This window comes from Triticum dicoccoides, chromosome 7B (genome assembly GCF_002162155.2).
Source record: "Triticum dicoccoides isolate Atlit2015 ecotype Zavitan chromosome 7B, WEW_v2.0, whole genome shotgun sequence".
Lineage (NCBI taxonomy): Eukaryota > Viridiplantae > Streptophyta > Magnoliopsida > Poales > Poaceae > Triticum > Triticum dicoccoides.
This window is the reverse complement of record NC_041393.1, coordinates 27,781,688-27,795,286: the sequence shown is the minus strand read 5'-3', so window position 1 is coordinate 27,795,286 and position 13,599 is coordinate 27,781,688.

Sequence of the window (13,599 nt, the reverse complement as noted above, 5' to 3'; positions counted from 1 at the left end):
GGCGTCGCTGCTGGCGGGAGCCTCATCTTCTTGGCGCTGGGGCCAGCCGACTCCATTTTCCTTGTGGGCGTCGCGCCGAGCTCATGGATTTGAGCAGAGTAGCCAGAGACGAGCCTAGTGGCAGTGCGAGTGGGGAAGAAGGAGGGCTGGGGATTTCTGTAGGAGTGGAAGAAGAGGAGCAGTCGTTTTCTGTACGAGTGAGGAAGAAGGTGAGTGGGGTTTTCTGGACGAGTGAGGAAGATTGGGGAGCGGGGGGAATTGGGGGAGGGAGACGGAAGCGGGAGAGCGAGCTGTTCGTGTTTATAAGGCCCGCTGCACTAACTACTCACTTTTTCCCAAGAACCGCTCTCTTCTTTTGCGTTGCTGCATTGGAGCTGGCGCATGGCCTTGGTTGACTGGCCATGCATGTAGGATGCGTGTGCCCGTTGGCCACTGCATGCGCCTGGTTTGTTACTAGGCCTATTTAATAGGGTGGTTATGGAGTAAATTAAGGAGATGTATTTTCTCTGTGTGCATCCACCAAATTAGAGGATGCGGTACTGGATGCAGGCACTCACATTAAACTAAGCTTCAGAAGATACGGTATGCATACTAACATTCAGACGAACAAAAGTTCACCATGTCTATGCATCTCAATGATTCACCATACTATAACCAATACAAAGCTGTGAGAAGGTGTGGAAATAAAGAAAATCGGTCGATGCTTCTCTGAGCAAAGGGCCTCCCTGCGCATGCATTAATTTCCTGGGCATGCTTGTTTCTTCTCAATGTTGCAAGCACTTTGAGCATGTTGGCAACTCCACAGCTAGCTAGCTGCCTCATCTTGCAATTGATGCTGACACATTTGTAGCAAACACATGAGGCAATAGAGATGACTCAACATGAGTCCATATTGTGCAGTTCCCCTGAAATCATATTCATTATCCTAAATCTGAAAAGATAGGAAAACAGTAACTATACTTAAATGGTGTTGCAAAACAGTAGCACATATCAATAGCTCGGCATGACAAAACACGATCATCTGGACGAAGGGGATACTGACCTGCCTGAGGAAGATTATATATAATTTCATAAGTCCTTGGTTGATTTCCACCTTCAGCTGCACTGCTTGTTTGCTCCTCCACACATGACAGGATCGTTCCGCACTGCATTCAGTAAGTCAACGTGCAAATAAGCTAATTTCATCTTGCGGTGGTCATTGTACCTAGTTACGAATGTAGGAATACCTGGAGCACCATGAGGTTAGCTGACAGCAGGTAGATGCAGCCATATACATTTTGTGCGGTGCTACCAAAATTGAGGTTTGTATCCCTTCCCGTTATGAGAATTCTACTTGAAGTTGGTAGAATGTGACGGCTTGTTCTTTGCATCAAACTTGCCTTTCCCCTGAGATTTGTTCTTGTTGTTTTGGGGCTGGTTGGGCTGGAAGTTCTTCTCGTGTACCATGTGGGCACTAGAAGCTCCCTCAGTGACTCGAGCACGTGTGTCTTTTGCTATCGCCTTCTCCTCAAAATCAAGAGTGCTAATGAGATCCAAAACAGAAAACTCATGTCTCTTGTTTTTCAGAGAAGTAGCAAAATCGTTCCACGAAGGTGGAAGCTTGGCAATGATGGTCCCAACAACAAATTTTTCCGACAACACACACTTAAAGTACTCAAGTTCCTTAGAGAGTGATTGTATCTCATGAGTCCGTTGAACAACAGAGCACTCATCAGTCATCTTGTAGTCACAGAATTGCTCCATGACGTACAACTCGTTGCCAGTGCCCGAGGGCCCATACGTGGCCTCGAGCGCATCCCACATGTCTTTGCCGCTGTCAAACGACATATATGAATCCACAATGGAATCGTCAAGAACACTCAGCAGGGCGGCTTTGAAGAGGGTATCCATGTTCTAAAAAGCTTCTTGCTATGTAGGATTAAGATCGCCCTTAGGCTTACTCTTAGTGGCGTCATAGCAGTACATGATCTGAAACCAATATATTGCTCTTGTGCGCCACCTTTTATATTGCGCCACCTTTTATATTGCACCCCCTTAAAAGTAGGTGGCTTCACAAGCGCAGCCAAACCACTCGGAGTAAATTGCCTGTAATCAGGTTTTTGGATTGGATTGTTGAATATATGAGCAATTTAGTATGAGATTTAATCTGAATCAGCAGTAAATAGATCACGACAACAATTGCAAACATCAAAGTAATGATGCGGACTAAACTAGGAGGACAGAATCACATACTGTACAATGGGAGCAGAACTGATGTGGTTTGTAGGACCTTGAAGTATGTCTAGAGGGGGGGTGATTAGACTACTTGACCAATTAAAAACTTAACCTTTTCCCAATTTTAGACTTTGGAAGATTTTAGCTATCTTTGCACAGGTCAAGCAATCTTCACACAATTCAAGCAATCATGCAAAGAGTACACGAGCATCGGAATTCAAAGCATGCAACTTGCAAGAATGTAAAGGGAAGGGTTTGGAGGATTCAAACGCAATTGGAGACACAGATGTTTTTGTCGTGGTTCCGATAGGTGGTGCTATCGTACATCCACGTTGATGGAGACTTCAACCCATGAAGGGTAACGGTTGCGCGAGTCCACAGAGGGATCCACCCACGAAGGGTCCACGAAGAAGCAACCTTGTCTATCCCACCATGGCCGTCGCCCACGAGGACTTGCCTCACTAGCGGTAGATCTTCACAAAGTAGGCGATCTCCTTGCCCTTACAAACTCCTTGGTTCAACTCCACAATCTTGTCGGAGGCTCCCAAGTGACACCTAGCCAATCTAGGAGACACCACTCTCCAAGAAGTAACAAATGATGTGTTGATGATTAACTCCTTGCTCTTGTGCTTCAAATGATAGTCTCCCCAACACTCAACTCTCTCTCATAGGATTTGGATCTGGTGGAAAGAAGATTTGAGTGGAAAGCAACTTGGGGAAGGCTAGAGATCAAGATTCATATGGTTGGAATGGAATATCTTGGCCTCAACACATGAGTAGGTGGTTCTCTCTCAGAACTGGTAAGTTGGAAGTGTAGGTTTGTTCTGATGGCTCTCTCCGCGAATGAAGAGGAGGTGGAGGGGTATATATAGCCTCCACACAAAATCTAACCGTTACACACAATTTACCAAACTCGGTGGGACCGAATCAACAAACTCGGTCGGACCGATTCAGTAAACCTAGTGACCGTTAGTGATTTTGGTGGGACCGACATGCAACTCGGTAGGACCGATATGGTTAGGGTTAGGGCATAACGTAATCTCGGTGAGACCGATTACACAAACTCGGTGAGACCGATTTTGGTAATTAGCTAACTAGAGAGTTGGTCAGGTAAACTCGGTGGGACCGATTCGCTCTTTTCGGTGAGTACGAAATGTTACGAAAGGGAAACAGAGAGTTTACATTGCAATCTCGGTGGGACCGATCGCTCACTTCGGTTAGACCGAAACGTTATGAAGGGAAACAGAGAGATTACAATCCCATCTCGGTGAGACCGAGATCCCTATCGGTGAGACCGATTTGCCTAGGGTTTGTGGAAGTGGCTATGACATTTGAACTCGCTGGCGCCGAATAGAGAGAATCGGTTGGACCGATTTTGACTTGGGGTTTAGGTCATATGTGGATGTGAGAAAGTAGTTGAGGGTTTTTGGAGCATATCACTAAGCACTTGAAGCAAGAGGCTCATTAAGCAACACCTCATCCCTCCTTGATAGTATTGGCTTTTCCTATAGACTCAATGTGATCTTGGATCACTAAAATGTAAAATGTAGAGTCTTGAGCTTTTGAGCTTGAGCCAATCCTTTGTCCTTGATATTTTGAGGGATCCACTTTCATCATCCATGCCATGCCATTCATTGAGCTTTCCTGAAATATTTGTCTTGGAATAGCATTAGCTCAATGAGCTATATGTTGTGATGAATTACCAAAACCACCTAGGGATAGTTGCACTTTCAATCTCCCCCTTTTTGGTAATTGATGACAACATATAGATCAAAGCTTCGAAAAATGATAATAAGATTGAAAAACATCGTCGCTTTGAGAAGTATGTGATAAGCAAGAGCTCCCCTAAATTTGTGCATAGTTTAAGATTTGCTTTGGACTGCAAATGCACAAGGAGTTAGGCTCATGGGTTACTCTCCCATGTCACATACATCTTGGTGGAGCGCTCAAAATAATAAAGATTGAATACATGCACTACAAAAAAATACACTTCTGTGATGATACGTGTTTGTGATAGTAGGTCGCGTTTTTTGTCATGCATGTACATCCATGACAAATTGATGACAGAATCAAGATAGTCATACCTGTGCTGTCGTAGAAGTGTTCCATGACATTACCAAAATTATCATCACGGAAGTGTCCACTTACATGACGATAAATCACGCGTCACAGAAGTGCTTTCGTCAAGGGTGACCGACACGTGGCATCCACCGTAACGGAATGCCGTTAAGCTATCGGGTCGGGTTTTGGATTCGATAACCCGTTAACAGCCCCGACCAATGGGAAATTTCCACGTGTAAAATTCTTATTGGCCGTACGAAACACGTGTCAGCTCGTCAGTGGGCCAGATAGGCGCCTATGATATGTCGACATGTGCCACGGCCCACCACTGGCCCATTTAGCTTACAAAGCCGGCCCGTTTGACTTGGTCAAAAGTTAACGGGCTAGCCCATGAAAAGCCTGTTAACGGTCTCTTCGCAAATAGCCCATTTTACGGCCCGTTAGGTACTAAAGGAAATCGGCCCAACAATGTCATGTGGCCTGTCGAATATAACACTAGCCCATTTCACTTTCGGCCCATGTATGGCCCACGACGTCTTTCGGCCCATATGAGGCCTTCGTATCTTTCGGCCCTTTACAGGCCCACGGTGACTCTAGCCCATAATGAACAATAATTTTCTTTGTACCCATTAACGGCCCGGGATTTACATGGGCCGTTTCCAGCCCGTATTAGCTTTCGGCCTATTGACGGCCCATAAGTTCTTGGGCTCCTTTTCGGCCCTCGATTACTTCCGGCCCGTTACTGGCCTGTTCCCCTAATGGGCCAAATTCGGCCCATGGCAAGAGTCGGCCCATTACTGGCATGTTCCCCAAATGGGCCAAATTCGGCCCATGGCAAGAGTCGGCCCGTTACTAGCCTATTACCCTAATGGGCCAAATTCGGCCCATGGCAAGAGTCGGTCCGTTTCTGGCCAACCCGTCCTATATTTTGGCCCATTAACGACCCGTTATGCCTATGACAGAATTAAGCTTTTGAAGTCCTACGGCCTGTTAATGGCCCATTACCGTGCTGGGCCGATACCAATTACGCCCGTTTACGGCCCATGTAGACCCATTTATCCGATGGCCCGAGGCCCATTTATCGACGGCCCGAGGCCCACCGATTACAGGCCCATTTATCGACGGCCCGTAGGAGACCCATGGATCCTACGGCCCGTATATGGCCCATGGGTAGTTGCGGCCACTAGCAAACCAGGGAAAAAGAAGACTAGGAAATAAATAAGGCCCAAACTAACCCTAGGCTATTAAGGCAATTGCATAGATTACATCCACTCGGCATCAAAGATCGCCACTAGTGCAAATATAGGGAACACCCTACACTATACAAAAATGGTCTGCTGTTTTTTTTAGCCGGTGGCTGCATGTTAAGAATAAATTTTGTATCGCACCAAAACAAATTACAACTATATAACAAAAGGAAGGTTGGCATAAAACTTAATAGTCTAGCAGATAAATGCACCACCAGAAGTTTAGAAGCTCGGTTCATTTGACCTGACTGTTACGTTTTCATGTTGTATTGTCCGATGGAACACCATAACCCTCGCCTTCATTTCCCCTAGGCTCCTGAACAACATAGCAAATGTCTGATAGTCTGGTTTCAAAACCATGCATATCTTGACGACATTGAGCAATGTTTCTCCTTGTTTCACAAAGGGCCTCTGTTAGGGAATGGACTTGTGTTTGGAGCGCAGATACAACATTGCTTTGAGCTTGCATATCTTGATCATGAGGCAGTTTGGACGATATTGCCTTAACAACCAACCCAGTATTACGCAGGAACGTGCTTTTGGCACTGTTAGTGGACAGGTACTGACCCACTGCAGCAAGAGCTGACATTGCGGTTATAGTTGCCTCGCCACCTTCAGAAGGTGGCGGTTCCACCATTTTTTCCATAGCTCGCTGAAAAGTTGAGGTTTTACATTAGTAGTACCAGAACATAAGATATTAAGGAGGCAGCAAAACCAAACAAAATAGCTTTGGTCTATATACAGAACTTATTCTGGTGAACCCATGTAAAATATTAGTTGTATTTTATTGCAAAGTACATAATAAAACCAGGTTCCAAACATATGACCATGTACCATTGCTAATGTATTGTCTATTTCTTCACATTGTATTGAGGGCTAAGGATAAAGAGACGAAGTTTATAAGACGGTAAGCATAGTATGACATCATTCATATCACAAAACAACTGAGAACAGACAAACAGGCAATTGTAACATTGTGTGGGCAAGTCCAGCATGGAGCTAGATTACGGGTCAAGATCAAAGGAACATCACTCCTCCCTTTTAAACCTTGTAAGGTGCAATGATACGCTAAGACAATTGTGTATAAAATTGAAAAGAGTAATAGACATTGGCTGCAAACCATGCAGTTCAAGGCACAAGTCAGAGTAAGTAGTAGTTAAAAGGCATGAGGATTAAGGACTTACAATAGCGGCTTTGACTGGTGTAGTCATGCCCTTCTTCTTGCTGGTGTGACAGTCCTTGAAGATTTCCACGACATTTGGTTTAGGTACTTTTTGGTCCTTGCGGGCTTTCCTCTGCATTTCGAACAAGTCAATATAGATCTGATAATATGGTACAGCGAAAAGAGTGAAATAGTAGCTAATTACAAGAGCCTCGCAGTGTGCAATATAGCTACGAGATCCTATCGTCTGTTGGAATTTCACTTTCGTACGGTTGGCCTTGTTCTTTGAACAGTTCACCTACAAGAAGATAGATTTGTGTGGCACATGCGTCAATAGGACTTCAACATGTGATCTGATCACATATATATAATGTACCTAATACTTCGGATCAGACCAGTGTTTAACAAGGCCCCTCCAGTCTTCATCTGATATATTTTCCACTGGAGATGTTTTGGAAAGTTCACTGTTCGCCTTGCCTTCAAAGTGAGTTTTCCTCAAGTTATACCGATACTGTGGCAGAGCAGACTTGAAAACATGGGTGCAAGTTTGTCTGGTTGCATCATCTTGGCTATCCAACTTGAACCTCATTTGTTGAAAATTATGGGAGTCTCATTATCAGCAACCTAGAAAGTATGGGACAGAGCAAGACGATATTACTAGTTTCCATACATAACCATACTTACAGATAAATAGTCGAGGAAGGTGTTGAACTGGGTTTTGTCTTTGTCATTCCTGTACTGAATCCATGTTGGTAGGATACGTACATGACACCTAACGGCAAGCGCTGTCTCTGATACTAACTTGGCTGACTCTGTAGCATCACGTGGCCTTTTTAAACCTAGCTCAAAACGGATCTCCATTCTTCCTCCTCTAGATTTAGTTAACCTATCAAGCATTATCACTGATGTTTGTTTCCTCTTGCGCCTAGGTGCTAGTCCAACAACAAACATAGGAAGTGTTAGTGTACATCAAACTGTGAGACTACATATAAAGAAGCATGCAACTGTAACTTGACTCCAGCAACTACCTTCTTGATGTTGAAGCTCACAAGGTTCATCTGATATTGCCAACTCGTCTTGTGTCAAGAGTGCTTGGGAAGTAGTGTCAGGTGGCAAGGGAGCTTGGGAATGTGCTGCTAGCTCAGTTGACACACGAGTATGTCGTGCAGCTGGTAGTATTGTGGTAGGTGTTGCAAGAACTAGGGCTATCTCTGCTTGTTTGGTGGCAGCTATTTGTTTATGTTTGGCTTTTTTTGCAGTTTGTGTAGCATGGGATGCCATGTTTGTAGAATTTTCCGCTGGACTTTCACCTTCTATTGCACCATCAGTACCAGCAGAATCTGTAGGATTCATCTGCTTCTCATTCCCTGCCATTCTCTGTTTCTTCCTCTTTCTCTGTGCCATGTTAAGTCAAGCCGACAAGAAAAATGAATAAAATTTAGTTCTTCAGAACAAATTGATGCGTGATGCAGACGAATAAAACTTTGATGTTAGACAACCACATGATAGGAGGATGTAACATGTATGAAAAACAGGACGGAAGAGATAACCGGAACTATGATGTGTAAACTAAGAAGAAGACATTTCACCAAATTAGAAGCAATGCAATGGAAGGTAGACACCATATGAAAGATGCTACAAATATCGCTCTGCCAAGTTAACAGTGTCTCGGCATAAATGGCGTTTAAACAAATGTGAAGCAGTACAAGAAATAAATCATATGTAAGATGCAAACAACATCACACTACCATGTTAAAGGTCTCTCGTCATTAGTGCCATTGCATATTCACAGCATTGCATATTCACAGCTTATGATGTGTAAACTAAGGAGAAGGCATTTCAACAAATTAGAAGCAATGAAAGCTAGACACCATATGAAAGATGCAAATAATATCACTCTACCAAGTTAAAACTGTCTCGTCATAAGTGCCATTTCAACAAATTAGTAGTACAAGCTAGAAAAGAATGTGAGATGTAACCTATATCAGACTCCAAAGTCAAATGTGTCTTATGATAAATGATTGTTGCAGGTTACACAACAGTAGTAATTTGATGTAAGAACATGGTGTGATAGATAGATATTGTATGTTCTAGAAACAGGAACACGTGTCTTATTCAAGTATAATGTGTAAAGTAAGCAGATGGAATTCAACAAAATTAGAAGCAATACAAGCTAGACATCAGACATAACATGCAACCACATATAACAGTGCCAAGTTAGAGGGAGCACCAGTGATGCTGCACTAGGGGAGACGTGCTCATCATAAACACAGCTTTGTTGAGTTTCTATGCATGTGTTGTCTTGGAAATCATCTTGGGGGTGTGGAGGAGTAGAAACTGTAGAGGCCCTCTGTTTGGAAGGAGCACCTTTATCCGCTGCCTTGCTAACTTCCTTCCGCTTTATTGATATTGAATTGTCAAGTAAAACCGATAAGAAAAAGCAATAAAATTATCTCTTCAGAACTCATTCATGCATGATACTGACAATCACTACTTTGATGTAAGGCAAACACATGATACCAGGATGGAATATGTACGAAAAATAGGACGGCATGGCATGTTCACAACTGTTTGTGTAAACTAAGCAGAAACCATTCCAGCAAATAAGAAGCAATGCAAGCTAGACACCACATGAAAGATGCAACCAATATGACTGCCAAGCTAAAAGCGTCCCATCATAAATGGAATTTCAACACATTAGAAGCAGCGCATGCTATAAATCATATGAAAGATGCAACTAATATCGCACTGCATATACTAAAGGTGTCTCGTCATATTGATTGATGCGGGATACAAAAAAACAATAGTTTTATGTAAGGTCATGCTTAATAGACAGATGTACTATGTACTAAATACAGGAAGGAATGTCAGATTAACAGGTATAATGTCACATTTACAGGAGTATAAGCTAAGCAGACTAGCACATGCAGTTTAACCAGATTGGAAGAATTACAATCTAGACACCATATGCAACATGCAACCACATATCACGCTGCCAAGTTGGAGCAAGCACCTGCAATGCTAGTGTAGGGGAAATGCTGTAATCAACTACAGAGCTACGTTCACTATCTTCATCTAGCATTTCTGTTTCTTGAGAATCATGTCGGGAGGCTGACGCTGCATTCTTTAAATGAGGAGTAGTCCCCTTGCCTGCCTGCCTCATCATAAGTGATTGATGAGGGATCCACAAGAACATTAGTTTGATGTAAGATCATGGTTAATACACAGATGTACTAGCATGTACCAAAAGCAGAAAGGCATGTCATATTCAAAGGTATAATGTGTAAGATAAGCAGATGCAATTTAACCAAATTGGAAGCAATACAAGCTAGACATCCTGCTGGAGTGGTGAACATGATCATCTAGGACCTGAGAGCCTGGTGGGAGGCGGGCTGCTTCGCCACCATCGCGGCTTTTTAGTTGGCTTCCAGGTGATGCATGTCTTTGATGGGCTTGTCACTGGCTCGGCCAGTGCCCTGACTAGCTATTTGTCTTCTGGTGCTCAAGGGATGGTGGTTCATGTAAAAAATATCTTTCCTTATCTTAATAAAGACCGACTTCAGCCTTTCGAATACAAGCTAGACACCAACATGCAACCACATATGACACCGCGAAGTTAAAGCAAGCACCTGGGATGGTGGTTCATTGCGAGCGAGGTCATCAACTACAGAGCTACGTTTACCGTGTCCATCTGTTGACACTGCACCCTTTATAGCGTCTTAACGTATCTTGCCTACCCGTATACCAAGCTGGAGCGACTTCTCTCTTTTCTTTGCTGCTTCTCTTTCGGCAGGAGAGTCTGAAATACCCTTGCATAAAAACACAATAGTGAGAGTATGGGTGAAGTGTGTGCAGAACTAGTGCACTGTAAAAGTACCAGATAGCAGGTGGCTTAAAAATAAATGATAGGAGACATATGATAGCTCTACAACATTGCATGGCAAACAAAATTAGATTCTACTCCATATGATTTTGTAATATATGAGCACAGGAAATGCAGGTACTCCTCCAGCACACCACCACATGTGGTCATATCTAAGATAACAGTCGACTGAAAATAAATAGGTCAGTCGATTTTTTTAATGAACCGTCCGATCTATAAGGAACGGGAAGATGGCCTTCGTCTACCTCTCGCCAGTCACTGTTGACGATCTTTCACGAACCGACAGCGACCACCGGCCCAGACCCGTGCCTCCGCTGCCCCGCCCTCCCATCGACCTCACACCACCGCCGTGCTTGGTAGCGCCCCCAAGCCATCCCTTTAATCCTGGCTGACCTCCAGATTGGGCGCCAGTAGCTCTAGGCCGTAGATGCCCCTAAGATAAACACCAAGGCGCTGCTTCCCCGGTGTAATAGTCGTACTAGCTCCTGTTATGCCGGGGAATGCTTCCGTTAATTGGGAATCAACTGGCCAGAAATTGAAATTCAGGGGGGCGACGGACCTCTAGCTAAGATGAAATAGTATATGAGGAGAAACCTTGTGCATCGTGAGTTACTAGGAACATCTAGTATCAAGAAGAAGCGGTCAACTAGTGTCTTCTGTCGGATGAATACTGTGCAAGCAGAGACATAAGATTTGCACGAATAAGGGAAGAGGAGTACCTTCTTCGGTTGTCGGTGTGGTCACCTCCACATGTCGCGCCGATCTTCTTGTTTTTACCGGGGAAACCGATGTTCTGGAGGGTGCAGGCTTGGATGAACCCATGGCCAAATTGTTGACTGTGTTGCTGTGGCTGTATGTCGGCGGAGGGGAAGCAGATCCGAGGCAGCGAAGGACGGCGTAGCAGGAACAACTCTGGTGCGGTGTAGGGTGGCTAAGTTGGAGCGGTAGCGGTGAGGCGCAGGACGGCGTAGTTGAACTGGCTCGGGTACGGACGGCTCGGCCTAGGCTTCAACTACTAGCCATGGAGGGCATTGCGGTTGAGCTTGCGGTGGACGACGACGTCGGGGTATCGGCTCCGGCGTGATGGAGGAGGGCGGCGGTTGAAGGGTGGGATGGGGTGGCGGACGGAGGACGCCGGGGTTTCGCGGCTGATGGAGAGGTAGTTTTGGTGCCCACGGAGTACGAATGGGGAATCGGGCGGGTGGGGGGGGGAACCATGTTTCGGTCTGGGACGCGCTTGTTTTTGGCTTTTTTGAACAGAAGATGGGACGCTCTTGTTTTAAATTTGGGGAAAGTATAAACTTTGCCCCCCTCTTAAATTTCGGACCTACTGCGGGTTGGGGGTAGGATGGTAATCCCCGGTGTCCCAAATAGTGGGTGGGAGCGATTTTGGCCGCGCGCATGTGTGCTTAGGCTGCCATTGTGTATGAATGTTTTTCGGAGGCGGTTGCGTGGCATCTAGATGAAGCTACAAACCTACCCCGGTTTAGACCTTTGGACGTTGGGCCGGTAGGTTTCACAGGTCGGAGTTATTAGAAAAGTAATTTCCTTGTGATACCAAATATTGGTCTCACGCGGTTTCGGGCGAGTAGAGGCTTTTTTGGCGCTTCGTTTGAAATTTTGAAACACAAGCATTCACGTTTAGAGTACTCTTGAACTATGAGGATTGACCTAAATAGACAACGTTATATTTGACCTTGTATGTTTGAAAACCTCATTAAATTATCCGCTTCCTTTTGAATTTTGACACTTGAAAATCCTATAACTATGATTATTTTGGAATGGAGGAGCTAAATTTGAATCTATTTTGTACACGACTACATATGCTATTATGTACAAAATCAGAGCAAAGATTGGTACCCCCATAGTTTAGGTATGGTTTACAAATGCCATGATATCAAATTCAAATAATTGAATGGACTTCATGTTGAATTTGATTTTTTAAACCACCTTAGGTTGAATTCAAATGTATACTAGTTCATAGGTAGCTATTTATAAATGTCCATTGTGTAACTTTCGTATGTATAATGTGCTTTACACACACAACATGAACTATACTCACGTTTATATTTGATTGCTAAAGCGATGCATTGTATGGAGTTCAAAATACTAACTATGTGGATCAATTGTGTCGAATAATAACATAGACATGCTCAAATTCGATAGAATCTAGATGTCTGATGGATCAATGACTGCTCCTTACGCGAATTGCAAATATCATGATCCCATCCTAATATTTGGATACAATTTATATCTTTAATCAATGTGTAGAGCAGTCTTTTACGTGTAGTTTCACTCTCCATCAGTGGTCTCTCACACATGCTCACACACTCTCTCCCGAGGTGTCTTTCTCGCACACATTCTCTAGATATAACCCTCCCTCCCTCTCGTAACCATTTACAACTGTTTTCACTAACCTTTATCACAAGCACTCTTCCTCTCGCAAACATACACACGCACAATCCTCATCGAACCTTTCTATATACATGGACCTGCCTACGTGTCTCATGTACGCACATTATGTTTACGCCTGTCTCTCACGCATTATCTCACACCTCTCTTCCTAATCGCGAGTATGATTCTAGCAGAGCATTCTGTAGGATGCCCCTTAAAGTTAGGTTGGATGAATAGTAATATCAGAGATAGAGGGGTTACCTTAGTCCGAGAACCTAGGTTGCAAATCCTAGCCGGCTTTGTCAGTGGACACAGAGTCCTTCACAATTCTGCTATCTTTGTCTTGTACGACTAGTCATCCATGGGTCTTCCTAAATGTGTCATGGGCCGACCAATGTGGCGCAGGACGGAACCGAACAAAGGGCCTCACCTCAACCCACCAGATCTCACGCGGTGACACACCCTCTGCCCCCACGTCTCATTATCTTCTCACACCCACACATACCAACACAAACATCACACACACAGAAAAATTCTCCTGGTGCCTCTATTCCCTCCCCCCTTGCATATACACACTCAAGGGAATGGAATCTCTTGTCGTGACATCATATTCATCTCTCTCTCTCTCTAGACCACCC